We start from the raw sequence: 16444 nt of genomic DNA, 5'->3' as shown, positions 1-16444 counted from the left end.
TATGGAAATCATGTAATAGCAGGAAAACATGGAAACTTGGGAGTGGAGCGTGCCTTGATGAATTGCCCTCGTCGGTGCAGGTTCGATTCCATATGGACTTCCTGGTAGAAATTTCCACACCCTGCAATGGAATGGAAACCCGTCCTGGATTAGTTCTGAGCCAAAGAAAGGTTTGTGACTCCTCATACACATTTTGATGCTCAATCAGGAGTACGAGTGCTCAACCACCTCTAAAGAAACACGTTCTAATGGATGTGAGGCCTACGACAGCCCAAGTAAGGAGACATGCCCCATAGTATTGCTTTATCCTCCCCAGTTCATCAAGGCAATGCCATGTCTTATTGCCACGTGATGGAATGCGATATTTTTTCCCAACCTTTTGAAGTTTGCAAATAACCCATCGGGATCATTCCATTTTATTCTGACAGCGAATCTCACAAATGTTCCTTCAGAGACTTAAGCCGTTGTAATTAAATAAAGATGGCCACATTGCGCGCAACCCCCAACCGCCCCCGTACATGGGAGCGCCGTCAGGCGGAGCGCGTCCGTGCCACGCTGTTGCTCGCCGTGCATGGGAAAGCCTCACACAGCACGTTCCCTGCAGCTTCATTCGGGGCACGTACGTGAGGCGGGAGGGCAGGGCTACATCCATTTGTGGAACGCATTTGTTTTCCTCACAGGATTCAAAGGACGCCTCCGGGCAAGAAGGGTTTTTTTTTTTTTTAGGTCTTGAAGGTCACGGCGTTCACCTCTTCAGGAAATTCTATTGTTGCTCATGAAATTTCCTCACATACTCCCCGAGCATTGCATTTGCGGTTATCTTCTTTTATTACCGTGATTATTCCTCCATTGTTATTACAATTACGATTATTATCGTAGCTGCTGTTTCTCTAGGCCTCAGCTGAGAATAGCAAGAGAACGGAAGCGTTTTGTTGTTTCCTCTGACGTGATCGGATTCAAATCAAGGTTCCCCCTTTACAGGATTCATGAGGAATCATTCCACAGGTGCCTCAGGATTATTCAGATTTCAGGGCCTTTCCTTGGTTGGAGGTGAAATTTTATTCACATGATCTGCGGTTCTCATCTGAAGCCCCCTGGCTCATGATGCAGGGAACCCAGGTTCAAATCCCACGTGCTTCATGTGTTCATGTCGATGACTCGATGTTCTTGACGACACTTAGTAAATGTAAAACAATTAATAAACGAATGAAATACCGTACCTGAAAAGGCCCATGCCAAAGTGCTGTAATATACAGTATCTCTTAATTAGGAGAAAGAAAAAAAAAAGAATAGGTATGCTGGTGCAGTACATTCCTATTCTTATTCTTGTTCTTGTTCTTCTTCCATTTGCAGCACAAGGCTGTGGGGTAGCTTCATTGGCTGAGAGCATGGCTGTTTGCTGATGCAGTGTCCCCTGTTGGTAAGAGCAGGAATTTGGAACCTGTTCAGAGTGCCGGCGATAGCTCGCTTACTTTACGTGAAGAACAACCTGAGATCATTAACATCCACCTACTAATGCCAACAGACGGAATTCCGGTTGAACGTCCATCCGAGGGACGGCACACACATTGATGACCCACTCTGTCTGTGAAACAGTTTATATCTGAGTCGAGATTCGAACCCAGGCTAGAGAGCTTAGGAGCTTAGAGGTGAGTCGGCGTACCTGCAGGCCATCCTGGCAGCCTCTGCTGGTACCAATTAAGCTGATGTCGTTTTTTATTTAAGTGCGGGGGGGGGGGGGGGGGCACTTGTAGCCAATTTTGAAAATGTGGTTTCCAATTTACTTCGCTCTGTCCAATGGTCCCTCGACGGCAGGGCCCGGGATTAGAGGAAGGGATGCATTGGCCTAATTATTGTAACTGTACACTTTAAGGTGGGGACGGTGTATGATTTGGAAATTAGATAACCTTGTGGGGTGAACCCCTACTTCCTGGTACCTACATGTGACTGTGCAGCTGATGCTATTTCAGTGTCAGGTTTTAAACACCTTTTTCTTCCTTTTTTCCCCCCTCTGAAAGTGTACGGTGTACTGGAGAGCACATTTTCCAGATGTTTATGTTTGTTCTGAAGTTCCAGTCACCGGAATATTAATAAGCTACCTTATGATTGTAATTCCAGTGCATGGTCACCTTCATTATTAGCCATAGGAAGCATATACGAAGCCGCTCAGACACAAACTCGTGTTTACATGGATTGGCAAAACAGGGCCCTGTGCCATATAAGAATGCCCTATTGTGTACGCTGCATTGCCCCAAGAAAGATTTTTTTAAACGAAAACCAAGTGAACCCCAAAAAGCTTCCCATTAGGCCATTACTGGAGGGTTAAGTGAGTGTTCTATGACGACTTGCTTTGAAATTCCAACCACGAATCCTTTTTGCACTGAACCGCTATTAAGTTGAATGAATGTATATTTTGGAAGTGAAACTTCATCTCGGCCTCGTGGGATTGTTTGTTGTTTTCTTCCATCGTATAGTTCCAAGAGTTTTCTTCCCGAGGGTAGCTATCTGCACTTGAGCTCCATCACGCTGTATTTTGCGTCTCGATGGAAAGACTTTAAGAAAGTTTACTTTGCGCTTGGAAACTCACCATGGAATGTAAAGCTTATTGCACATTTTATCACGTTTTAAACAAAGCCTGATCTCGTTTGCTTTCGACCTTTCGACTAAGGTTCGAGCTTATCCATAAACCTTCTTTAAACAAAATAAAGTCTTCTACTGAATTATACTCTTATCTTCCCAAATGCCGACCTACCACTCGTTATTTATAACTCTAAAGGTCAATATATAATCTCCATCAAAGTTTAACTACTCTAGTTTGTTTGAGGTGTATCATTCGCTTATTTTAGAATATGCACAAGGAGTCGTTTCACAATTGACTTATCTTTGTCATGACTTGATGGGAAATCATTGGTGCACATTTGATCATCTGGTTAAGTGCTCTAACAGATGTTTCTTCAAAAAAGAAATGGGGAACAAGACAGAGACGAATGGAGTGGAGTGTGCTACAGAATGGCCTTGGTGACAATTCCTTGTCGACAAGGAAAGGGAGGGAATCACTTACTCATGAAACTCCTTTGTTTGCAAACCGACTGTGGACTGATGAAAACAGATAAGAAGCAGAAAACAAGCGCATCGACTGTTTTTACAGCCATGTACCACGTACATCGGTGATGTCTTTTCTTTATAATGACGGGTATGCTTGGCAAGTGAAGGGATAATGTCTTTCCTTAAGAGTGTGTTTGGCAGGAAATCCCATTTGTAGGCCCAGGATGTGTGTGCATGCGTGCGTGCGTATCAGGTAGTATTACAGGAGCAATGAAACTAGTTTGTAAATGATTTGAAAAACTCCCATGAAAAGGTAATATTTAATTCTGGTATTAAGAAATTCTGGATCATTGATAATTACAAATCTATCATTGACAGTATCAACAATATTAATAACAGGGGTAAAGCTAAATGTTAATGTCTATCAACTTATGATTTTTCCACATTATGCACAAACATTCCACATGACAAGCTTGCAACCGCATTAGACAGAGTGGTAGATAAAGAATTTGCAAGAGGTAAATATACACTGGCCTGCAAAAGTATTCACCCCCCTCCAAAGTTTCACATTTTGAGCCACCTGAGCTTATTTCATCAAACTTCAAATCTGAGCCACAAATAAAACTTCATGTATAGTCTTCATAAACTACTCCACAGTGATAAAACTAAAAAATACAAATGAAATGTGAATACATTTGATTAACAGAGAAAATCAGATGATTCTTAGTTGCATAAGTATTCAACCCCCTCATCTAATTAACCCTAAATCACTTCAGGAGAAAATTATTGATTTGAAAGGTTACAAAACATGTGAAATCAGTTTCACCTCGATGTAATCAGTGGTTTAACTGAAAAATTAAGCTTACCCACTTATCTAAGGAGTTTTAAGATGCAACTCACTTGGTCAACCAACAAAGCAAACATGAAGACAAAGGAGCTTTCCAAAGAAGTCACACAAAGTGATGGAGAAGCTCCATTCAGGAGAGGGTTATAAGAAGACTTCAGAGTTACTCATTATCCCTTTGAGTATGCTAAAATCCATCATTAAGAAGTGGAAGACGTATCGTACCACCCAGACTCTACACAGATCAGGTCGCCCATCCAAACTAAGCAGCCGGAAACTGGTTCAGGATGTCACTGTAAATCCAACAATGACTTTGAAAGATCTGGAAGGCTCTATGTCTGAGATGGGGTTCAGTGTTCATCAATGAACAATATCCCATTCCCTTCACACACCTGGCCTCTATGGACAGGTGGCAAGAAAGAATACATTACTGAAGAAGACTCATCTAAAAGCTTTATGGAGTTTGAGAAAAAGCATCTTAATGATACTGCAAGCATGTGGAAAAATATTTTGTCTTCAAACCAGACAAAACTTAAACTTTTTGGTCTAAATTCAAAGTGTTACGTCTGGTGCAAGCCGAACACTGCACAACATCCAATCGACACTATCCCTACTGTCAAGCATGGTGGCAGCAGCATCATGGTATGGGGCTGCTTTTCATCAGCAGGGACTGGTAAGCTTGTCAGGATTGAAGGGGCAATGGACGATGCAATGTATAGGGGAATCCTTGATGAAAAGCTGCTTGAATCAGCCATGAATCTGTAACTGGGTAGGATATTCACATTTCAGCAGGACCATGATCCGAAGCACAAGAAAAAAACCACACTGGAGTGGCTGAAAAAGAAGAAAATAATTGTTCTTGAGTGGCCCAGTCAAAGTCCTGACTTGCACCCAATTGAACATTTATGGCGAAACTTGAAGATTGCGGGCCATTGACGATCACTATCAAACTTGGCAGAACTAGAGCAATTGTCATGTGAAGAATGGGCAAATATTTCACCATCTCACTGTACAACGCTGGTGGAGATCTCCCCAAAAAGACTCAGAGCAGCCATTGCTGCAAAAGATGCTTCCACCAGGTACTGAACTAAGGAGGATGAATACTTTTACAACCACTGAATTTTGATTTGTGCATGTTTTTTTTACAGCTATTCCTGACATGTAACTTCCTTCAACTATAACAGTGTTTCGTTTCATCTCTTCAGTTATGAATAAAAATGTTCATTTGTAAAAATTGTTTCTACATAATTCGGAATTCATCTAAATGTGACATTATTGGCTGGTGGTGAATACTTTTGCAGGCCACTGGATATTACGGTCTCTCAAAAAGAGCAAAATGGCCCGTAAAGGAAAATCAATATTCATGTAGTTTTTCAAAAAAAAACTTAAAGAAAGTATTTCATTTCTCCAAAACAAGAGTTTCTTTACATTTGGCAACAATATACTCCAGCAGACAGTGGGTTACCCATGGGTTTGGATCCAATCCCTTTCTTTGAAAATGTATTCTTGCACATGTACAAGTCTGATTGGGTTCAGACCATGTGCAGGAATAAACTAACACCTGCGTGAAGATGTGGAAACATCTCTAGATTAATTGATGATTTACTGGAAATTAGTGATGGATTTGTATTTGATCAGCTTTATGATGATATACATTCATATCCAAAAGAACTCAAATGAAAAAAAGAAAAACCAAACTCGCACTTCATTTTCTTTTTTGGAATTACAAATCTAAATTAATAATAATGATAAATTTCACACCAAATTATTTGATAAACGAGATGCTTTTCCATTCCATATTGTATGAATGCCTTTTTTAGACAGCAACATTCCTAAAAAGTTATTCTCTGGTACAGTTGCAGGTGAAACTAGAACTGCACTCTGTAGAGCACATACCTCTGCCAGACTCAACAGTTTACGTTTTGTATCTGACTGATAGGCCGGATCTAGATCCGGACCTTAACCAAAATGTAATTGGCTTATTCTTGACACCTACCCAACACATCCACCAACTTTTGTCTTAACCCGTCCACAACTTTTTGAAATGTCGTGCTATGTATCTTTTTTGTCCCCGTCTCTCAATTACGAAGAATTACTTTGGAAGTTAAAAAATTAACAGATCTGGATTTGGATCTTCGCCAAAATCGAATCGATTCGTCTTTATCACACACACAACCTATCCACAAAGTTTCATCCGAATCCATCACTTTTTGAGAAATCGTACTCAGACAAACAAACAGATAGAGGTGAAAACATAACCTCCATACACCTTTTGTGGCATGGAGGAGGTAATAATTTGGACCTTGAGAGCAACCACACACAGCTCTGAAATCATCAATATATTAAAACAACTGGTCAGATGTTTATTAATCCAGCTCTGAACTCATCAATATATTGAAACAACTGGTCAGATGTTTGTTAATCCAGCTCTGAACTCATCAATATATTAAAACAACTGGTCAGATGTTTGTTAATACAGCACTGAACTTATCAATAAATAAAATGTTTCAAAAACAGTCAGTCATTTAGTTATACAGCACTGAACTTATCAACAGATTAAACAACTAGTCAGATGTTTACTGATACAGCACTAAACTTATCAATGGATTAAACAACTAGTCAGATGTTTTCTTATGCAGCACTGAACTTATCAAGGGATTAAAACAACTAGTCAGATGTTCATTAATACAGCACTGAACTTGTGAATGGATTAAAACAACTAGTCAGATGTTTACTAATACAGCACTGAAGTTTTCAATGGATTAAAACAACTATTCAGATGTCTATTTATACAGCACTGAACTTATCGAGGGATTAAAACAACTAGTCAGGCATTTACTAATCCAGGGAGCTGCAGTTAGCAGATTAAAACAAGTTTTCTTTGAGATCATAAAATTACACCAAAATATTAGTGAAATGCAATATGAATAGTTATTGATATGGATTATTAATGAGGTATTTATATACGTTAATACCTTATTTAAAATATACAGCATTGCATCCAAAAACCGTTTTAATATTTGAATGTGCGTGAAGTCGATGGTGCGCCATTACAAATCCCCATGCTTCCCACCTTAAGCAAAGTTGAAAGGTGGCAAAAGGTTCCACCAGGAACAAATAAATATCAAACTTTGAGTTAAATTTCTTTTCCGTTTTGACACCTGTGACCCAAAATCCACTCCTGGGGCATGAACCAGGGGTCACATCCAAGAAATCGTTACATATTCCATGTGTCACCCAATATTGATTGCAAATACAAAGTTTCATTTAAAAATGTTGTAAATTGTGCCCGTAAATTGCATGTTTTTGTATTTGACCTTTTGACCCTGCCCAAGGGGGCTGGGCCAAAATTATACTGCTCTCACACCTTTGTGGCATGTGGGGATCATTACTAAGTTTGGTTAATTTCTTCATAACCTCTTTTTGAAAAAAACTGGGGGACATTGTTATCCACTCTGTCCGTCTTTCCCTCACACTATCTCGTCCTCAAAAGTTGTGCCAAAATTCACCAAACTTGGTCGTTATGATCCCCACATGCCACAAACGTGTGAGAGCAGTATAATTTTTGGCCCAGTCCCCTTGGGCATGGTGAAAAGGTCAAATCGCAAAACATGCAATTACAGGCACATTTTGAAACATTTTTTCATGAAACTTTGTATTTGCAATCAACATTGGGGGATGCATGAAATGCTTAACGATTTTTTTTTTAGATTTGATCCTCTGTTCATGCCCCGGGGGTGGGGACTGAAGGTCGGGTTAAAAAGGGAAAAATAATTCAACTCAACATTTGATATTGGGTCATTCCTGGCCCAATGTCAAATTTTGCCATCTTTTATTTAACTTTGCTTTAGATGTGGAGTGTGGGGATTTGCGATGGCATGCCATCAACTTCACACTCATGTTATATTTTAGGAATAGCCGATACTGTACAATTAATAAATAAGATTGTGAAATTGTCGTGTGTGTGTGTGTGTGTGTGTGTGTGTGTGTGTGTGTGTGTGTGTGTGTGTGTGTGTGTGTGTGTGTGTGTGTGTGTCGCTGATAGTTCATTGGTTAAATAAACATATATATATATATATATATATATATATATATATATATATATATATATATATATATATATCTCACCCAATGATCAGTTTCCTGAAATATAGATGTTTATAATAAGAGTCAGCTAAATTATTTTCACATTTCAAAAACTGGAATGACTCCACATTCAGGATTTACATTCTATAACTGGAGATCTGTTTTCAAAAGTGGATCTCTATATCCACAATCCTGATCATGCTGCACATTGCCATCTGATCTGTAACAACATTATTCCTTCAAAATATTCCATTTTCTCATTTGTTTTTCTTGGACACAGGCGTTTCACGTGACTTTGAAAGAGTTTTACACGTGATGAAGAATGGCAGCATCCAGGGTGACTTGCTCAGGGCGTTGTGAATGAAATGGCTTTCACTAAACCATTGCCTGGGAGGCTTGCGGCTCTCCCACGCCACTACCCCCCTCCTCTGCCTTCCCCTTCCACCCCCATCAGAGATGTTAAGCATGCTGTCAGACTTCTGGATTTGATCGCAGACTATTAAAACAAGTAGGTGCTGTCTCTTGCCGTGCGAGGTGCCCGACATTATGCCTGACAAACGTATTGGCTGCTATTCAGTGGCATTTCGGAAAAATGGCCATTGTGTTATCCCCATCCTTCCGTTTGAATCTGGCATCTGCAAAGCTTTCTTTGCAGCTCCATTGAGAGATCATCTTTGCCTGCTGTGGATTTAGTTCAGCCGAAGCATGTGGATTTTATCATTTCTTTTTATGTTTACTGTGTACCTAAATCCATGCATGATGTACGAAAATTGCTGTGCCATTTATAGCTTGTGCCCCAAACCACGAACACATGTGCTGTTGACATCCTGATGCATACCGGGGATGCATGCAATCCTAAGATATTCATGCACCGTGGCGTGAACACAAGTGCTGTCTCCGGTCTTCAAACAAAAGTAGCCTTTTCCCCTTAAATGGTAGACACAGCCCTGCTGTGGCCACCGGAGATGATCGAAAAGCTCTTCCTTGTGTGCAGCGTTGTCCCCTGGCCTCTTACCGAGGGCGTTGTGTGCCAGAGTGGCCCACTCGAAGGGCACGCAGACCGTGCAACCCAACGTAATAGGTCTGGCAGGAAGCTTGTTCCAGACAAGCCTTTGTCTACTTTTGTTTCTGCCATGGGAATATCAGATCGGGCGCAGATATTGGGCACCGATTGCATCATCAGGATTCAACGGATTATCTGGGACCTGTGCCTGCGGATATAGCTCCTTATCTCAAAGGTGTTCTTGCCAGAATGAGAGGAGGTTGACGTGGGTGAGCAGCTTTCAGCTGCCATGACAAGTGGTTATGGCAACTGAAGGAAATAATTTGCTTTTTCTTAAGGTTATGGGATTCCTGATAGACAGCATATGGAAATTTTGACATTATTCCAGCTTTGATGACTGAGGCATGATGGATCAAACAAACTTTTTCCCTGTATCTGAGAGTTTTTTTTAGATTTTTATCTAAGCCTTGTATTAAAAACGCCTATTGTGTGTTGTCCTTTAAAAAGGTTTTTGTTCGGTGTATTTGTTGCGGGTTTGGAAAGCGCAGAGTTTGAGGAGGATAAATTGGACTTGCTGAATGTACAATGTTCCTTATGGAAACAAATGGTTGTGCTTGCAAGGCATTTGTTTTCGTGGGCTGTTCTGCACTTTGTGAGCACTTCCTGGCCTATCATGAAATTATATACGTATATATATATATATATATATATATATATATATATATATATATATATATATATATATATATATATATATGTATATATATAAATATATATATATATATAAATATATATATATATATATATATATATATATATATTAATAAAAGGCAATGTGTGTGTTTGTGTGTCAGTGGCAGTGTGTGTGTGTGTGTGTGTGTGTGTGTGTGTGTGTGTGTGTGTGTGTGTGTGTGTGTGTGTGTGTGTGTGTGTGTGTGTGTGTCAGTGTATCTTCTCCATAACTCCAAAACTCTAAAACTTATCAGCTTGAAACTTTGCATGCATACTAAGAAAACTCCGAGGAAGTGCGAAATGAAAATTGAGTGCTTGGATTAATTAAAACTCCCCTTTTGAAGATAATTAACGGCCTTATTTAATTATATTCTTCATCAGGCGTTCCTCAGCCACCTTGCTCTCTGGGTCTTAAGAAGTTTCCTGGGGTAACCTGGGGGTCTGAAGACGCCATGTTTTCTGGCCTGCTCAACCATGTCTCGACTTTCTCGCAACGCCGCAAGGATTTCTTAATGATAACGTTGTTGTTTTCACTTTCCTCACTCATATTATTGAATGCCTGTTCATCATAGCTACAAATCGCTGGGTACATTGCAATGCTTATAAACACCTGGATACGTCAGTGTTCGTGGCTTGATATTCCACGTGTCTCCGGGAGATGTTTGTTTAATGTGTTGCTAATCGCACGCCAAATTAGCCGTTTCTTAACAACCATTTTGTTGGAGTGCTTGCTTGAGTGCTTAAGCCACTTGGCGAGTGCTCTCCAAGCTGCTTGGTTGCTCGTTCAGGTAAAAGTATCCATGTTCTCAAGGGAGCATTGATTAGACAGACATACGGTTCCGCCTGTGTTGGGCCTTGCCGTGCTATTGTTATAGGCTATTGGTAGGCTATTGGTGCCTCATCCGTTTCGGGGAGAGTATCCGTGCTCTCAAGGGACATCATTTTGACAGACGTACGTTGCCACTTTCCGCCTGTGTTGGGCCCCATGCGGTTCCTTGCGGTTGGTGTTTCATCCGCTGAAAATGTGCGTGTGTGTGTGTGTGTGTGTGTGTGTGTGTGTGTGTGTGTGTGTACGTACGTACGTGCAAGTTGCTGTTGTTGCCTGCTATCTCCACGTGTGGGTGGGTTTCAGGAGGTGAAACAGAGACCTGCCCGGTCTCAAAGTGTGTGTGTGTGTGTGTGTGTGTGTGTGTGTGTGTGTGTGTGTGTGTGTGTGTGTGTGTGTGTGTGTGTGTGTGTGTTGTTGTTGTTGATTGGTATCTACATATGGGGTTTCAGAGTGTGGAATGGAGTCCTCCCAGGGTAGGCTAAAAGTATCCACCTTTATGAGGTCATCTCTACCGAGATGACCTAATAAAGCTGGACCAAATGTCCGTACGTCCGTCCGTCAACAATTTTTCTTTTCGATATTGATGAAACTTAGTATGTGGGGAGAGGTCTATGAGTGTTGCACAACGATGTAACTTTTGTCCGGGTTCAAGGTCAAGGACGAGGTCACGAGGTCACGTAAGTTATAAAAATCGCCATTTTCAAAACCTATCCAGTCTGCCATTCCACAAGATATTCGGCAACTGTTTATTGATTATGATAGTAAAAAATATTATCTTGTATCTAACCGGACAGATTTTTGAATTTCCTTCCCGTTTGATCGTCACGTGATCTGGAAGATGGCCAAAAACTCCGATGCGATTCACAAAGAAGGAAGGAAGGAGAAATGAAATATAAATATAAAACACATTTTTAGCCTTTTATATTTATACATTTTCCGCCAAAGGTGCAAAAGTTTAAAAACCCGAAATGTAAACGTCGGATTTATTTTCAAAATATAATTTCGTGCGCGCGCACCAAACTGCCGAGTGATCTTTAACCAAACTGCGCAGTTCAAGCTGCGCAGTAGTCTTCGGTCATAACTGAACATTGAGAACTTGTGGTATTATAGAGATGACCTTCACCCCCACACGGGGGTAATTTTTTCAGTAAGGCCTAAGTCACATTTGCTCTACGGCTAGGATACGGTGGCCATACCCCCTCCCCCCCTGAATTGACAGAAGCGTGCGGCAGCCGCAGAGTTTCTGAGGTGGCCTCAGGGTGGCCCTACGCCGTATGGCTATCTTTTACAGGCCGTAGGGGTCGCCGTAGAATTATAGCGCGGAGTTATAACTTTTTTCATTTCTACGTTGGCCGTAGCAATTCGACAAGCCAAGCTGTGACGTAGATGTGTTCCACGTGGACCATACGTAGGGCGTATGGTGGGCTTGCGTTATTCGTGCGGCTGCCGTAGGCTTTTATCAATGAAAAATGAATTTTGCCAACCCCCCAAAAATTACGGCGGCCGCACTATTTCCACGGTCGCCGTAGGGTAGTCCTAAGGCGTCCCTGTGTTCAACGTACGGTGGCCTTGCGGTCTGTGACTACCTGCGGGCAACGCAGGGTCGACACACGGTTCCCCTACGCCCGCCGTGCATCCTACGTATGACCTCTGTGGCAATCTGCGTCGACCGTGCGTCCACCGTGCGCTACCGCTAGAGATCAGGGTATAGGTGTTTGCCTATACTCCGAACTGGTATATTCAGATATATATATATATATATATATATATATATATATATATATATATATATATATATGTATATATATATATATATATATATATATATATATATATATATATATGTATATATATATGTTATAGTATATTCAGTTATATATACTGGTATATTCAGTTATATATATATATATATATATATTATAGTTATAGTATATTCAGTTATATATATACTGGTATATTCCAAACTGTTATATTTTTATTTCAGTAAAAAAAGAACTGGTATATATACCCACTCGTTACCGTCCGTCTGGCCGCACGTTCGCCTTAGGGCCCCCCTGCGGTCGCCTTGCGGGCACCTTGAGGCTACCTTGCTTCTGCCTTGAAAATTCTATGGCCCCGCAGGGACGCCCTAAGGTCACCGTGTGACATCAAATCAAAGACCGTACGGCACCCCCACGTTTTCGGTCTCCACGATTTCTAAATACCCCGTGCAGCTACCCGAAATATAAAAACATATGTGACTGCTACATTGTGTGACCGTGGAAATACTGCGGCCGCCCTATAATTGCTAGTGGCCATAAATTTTGTAGACCCTATGGCCGCCGTGCCAAATGTGACTTCGGCCTAAGTGGTCACGATTAACGGACCAACCTGTGAAGTTTTCTGTTTTCAAAGTTTTGTACCGAGGGCTCTCTTCAGGATCGTGACTGAGCCCAGAACGGATTCCAGCTGTAGTTCGTTTGTCATGGTATTCCCAGGGATGGTTTTTAATATCTTTGTGAGGTTCGTCATCATCACAGGTACAACTTTTGCATTCTTTAGCTTCCAGGTTCTTTTCACTTCATGCTTGAGGTCTTCGTATTTGGTCATTTTCTTGATTTCTGCATCGTAAGTCCAAAATCGCTGGTATTATCACCTCAACTAGCAATGCCTTCTCTGTTTTGTTTTTGTACCAAAGTATTACATCTGGTCGCAATGCGTTGTTTTCAATGTTCACGCCCGATGGGATCATAAGGTCGTACATGAGCGGTACTTAAATGTTTTCAGTGATTGCTTTTGGTTCATTTTCCCACAAATTTTCTGGAACTGGAATGTCAAAGTTTCTGCAGATGTGCCAGCGGATTACTTTACAAACTCTGTTGTGTCGTTGTGTGTACAGCTGTTCTGACATGTTTTTTTCTTTTTTCCTGTTCGGTCATTAAGCATCACATATCATTCTCTTTGCTAACCTCACCTCCACCACTCACCTGTCTCTCATTTTTTTTCATTCTCCCTCTCTCTCTTTCTTCATCTCTCGCCCCCTCTTCTCACCCCTCCCTCCCACAGTGTAACAGCAACATTTGGTGAGGCATAGCTCTCCCACTCCCCCTCCCCCAAATTCCTCACTCTTCCCCCCTTCCTAGCTTCCCCTGCTTCCTCTCTCTCCCCTCCCTCTCTCCTCCCTTCCTCTCTTTCCCTTCCCTCCCTCCTTTCTCCCGCCCCCCTTAATATCCGCATCAGCGAAGCGACGGGTTGTATTTTTTAGTCTACAAATAAATGTCAATGTGTCTCCTCCGTAACTCCAAAACCATGAAACCTAGCAGCCTGACACTCTGCATGCAGGCTAATAAAACTCCAAGGAAGTGCACGAGTGAAAATTGGGTGTTTTGATTTCATTAAAACACCCCTTTTGAAGATAATTAATGGCCTTATTTAAATACATCCTTTATCAGGTGCATCCTCGGTCACCGTTCATCACTTTTGTAAGTTCTATAATTTTCATTGGAGGTTGGAGCGATTTCATGCATTATATGATACGATTTTCCACAATCTACTCTCACGGACTAGTTAAAGTTTATCATCGAAATATTATTTCGGTTTGGAGGATCACATATTGTCCAGACTAAATAATTGTCAAAATCTCTTGTGAAGTCTGATAATTTAAAGAAAAAACGAGTCTGATAACTAAGCCGATATACAGATTTACTTTAAGCAAGCAAGGCTATGTTCCACGCTTCTCCATACATATACAAGAAAATGTGAAATTTCCAAAGCATTAAACTTATCTTTTTCGACTGTTTGGAGAATTATATTGAATGAACAAAAATTATAGGAATGTGCCAAAATTAACCAGCTTCATTGAGCTAAATGATTGAATGCATTCACAGCGAGATCCCATGCCCTGTCTCCCAGAGGGACTGCCGATCCATAGCATCTGCCTACAGGGTGCTCTACAGGGAATCAAAACAAATCCGGTGAAAAAGGGGCGTGTTATAATGTTTGCGCGGACCCCGAACCGATGTACCATGTGACGTGCACAGACGAGCAGAGAACATGGGGGATTTTCTGCAATGTTTATTTCACGGGTGAATTAACTTTGCAATGTCTCCAGGGTTGTTCTGCATTAAGCAGCAACTCTTTTGTGGATAAAGTCATGATTTGAATGAATTCATTTTATTTCATCAGGTGCGGCATCTGTGGTGAAGACCGGCTTTAAAGTTAAAGGGATCCTTTATGGGATGTAGCAACAGCCTGGCCAACCGTTCCTTATCAACCATTTAATTGGAGTGCTTGCATGAGTGCTTAAGTCACTTGCTGAGCACCCATTGTCGAGAGTGGTACCGCGCTACATCATTCTGAGCGAGTAGTTTGTGCTCTGTAACCCTGAGCGAGTGGTTCGTGCTGGTCACCCTGAGCGAGTAGCTCATGCTCCCTCACCCTGAGCAAGTCATTCGCGCTTTGTCACCCTGAGTGAGTGGTTCATGCTCCGTCACCTGAAGCGAGTGGTTTGTGCTCTGTAATCCTGAGTGTGTGGTTCGTGCTCCATCACCTGAGCGAGTGGTTCATGCTCCAACACCCTGAGCGAATGGTTCGTGCTCCATCACCCTGAGTGAGTGTTTCATGCTCCGTCACCCTGAGCGAGTGGTTTGTGCTCCATCACCCTGAGCGAGTGGTTCATGCTCCAACACCCTGAGCAAATGGTTCATGCTCCATCACCCTGAGTGAGTGGTTCGTGCTTCGTCACCCTGAGCGAGTGGCTCATGCTCCATCACCCTGAGCGAGTGGTTCACGCTGCATCACCCTGAGCAAGTGGCTCATGCTCCATCATCCTGAGCGAGTGGCTCGTGCTCTGTCACCCTGAGCTAGTGGCTCATGCTCCATCACCCTGAGTGAATGGCTCGTGCTCCATCAAGCTGAGCGAGTGGTTCGTGCGCCGTCACCCTGAGCGAGTGGATCGTGCTCCATCACCCTGAGCGAGTGGCTCATGCTTCGTCTCCCTGAGCGAGTGGCTCATGCTTCGTCTCCCTGAGCGAGTGGCTCATGCTCTGTCACCCTGAGCGAGTGGCTTGCGCTCGTCACCCTGAGCGAGTTGCTCATGCTCCATCATGCTGAGCGAGTGGTTCGTGCTTCATCACCCTGAGTGAGTGGCTCATGCTCCATCACCCTGAGCGAGTGGCTCGTGCTCCATCATCCTGAGCGAGTGGCTCGTGCTCCATCACCCTGAGTGAGTGGCTCGTGCTCCATCACCCTGAGCAAGTGGCTCATGCTCCATCACCCTGAGCAAGTGGCTCGTGCTCAGCACCCTGAGCGAGTGGTTCATGCTCCAACACCCTGAGCGAGTGGCTCATGCTCCGTCACCTTCAGCGAGTGGCTCATGCTCCATCATCCTGAGCGAGTGGCTCGTGCTCCATCACCCTGAGCGAGTGGCTCGTGCTCCATCACCCTGAGCAAGTGGCTCATGCTCTGTCACCCTTAGTGAGTGGCTCGTGCTCGTCATCCTGAGCGAGTGGCTCGTGCTCCATCACCCTGAGCGAGTGGCTCGTGCTCCATCACCCTGAGCGAGTGGCTCGTGCTCCATCACCCTGAGCAAGTGGCTCATGCTCCGTCACCCTTAGTGAGTGGCTCGTGCTCGTCACCCTGAGCGAGTGGCTCGTGCTCCATCACCCTGAGCAAGTGGCTCATGCTCCGTCACCCTTAGTGAGTGGCTCGTGCTCGTCATCCTGAGCGAGTGGCTCATGCTCCATCACCCTGAGTGAGTGGTTCATGCTTTGTCACCCTGATCGAGTGGTTCGTGCTCCGTCACATGGAGCGAGTGGTTCGTGCTCTGTCACCCTGAGCAAGTGGTTCATGCTCCATCACCCTGAGCAAGTGGTTCGTGCTCTGTAACTCTGAGCGAGTGGTTCGTGCCCCATCACCCTGATGCTCC

At 42.8% G+C, this 16444-nt stretch overlaps 1 protein-coding gene across 1 annotated transcript in view; it reads left to right on the top strand.

Annotated features, from left to right (window-relative positions):
- The first annotated feature begins 602 nt into the window (after window positions 1-602).
- LOC147023662 (leucine-rich repeat transmembrane protein FLRT3-like) overlaps window positions 603-16444 on the top strand; it is a 58101-nt gene continuing 42259 nt past the window's right edge. Inside the window, exon 1 of the mRNA XM_085889350.1 lies at window positions 603-619. The gene's annotated coding sequence lies outside the window, so the exon portion shown is untranslated. The remainder of the gene's footprint in view (window positions 620-16444) is intronic.

The sequence above is a fragment of the Eptatretus burgeri genome, chromosome 7 (assembly GCF_056783735.1).
Source record: "Eptatretus burgeri isolate ZD-2024b chromosome 7, Ebu_testis_v1, whole genome shotgun sequence".
Classification (NCBI taxonomy): domain Eukaryota; kingdom Metazoa; phylum Chordata; class Myxini; order Myxiniformes; family Myxinidae; genus Eptatretus; species Eptatretus burgeri.
Note: the sequence above shows the minus strand (reverse complement) of the source record. Positions and strands in the feature narration are given on the sequence as shown.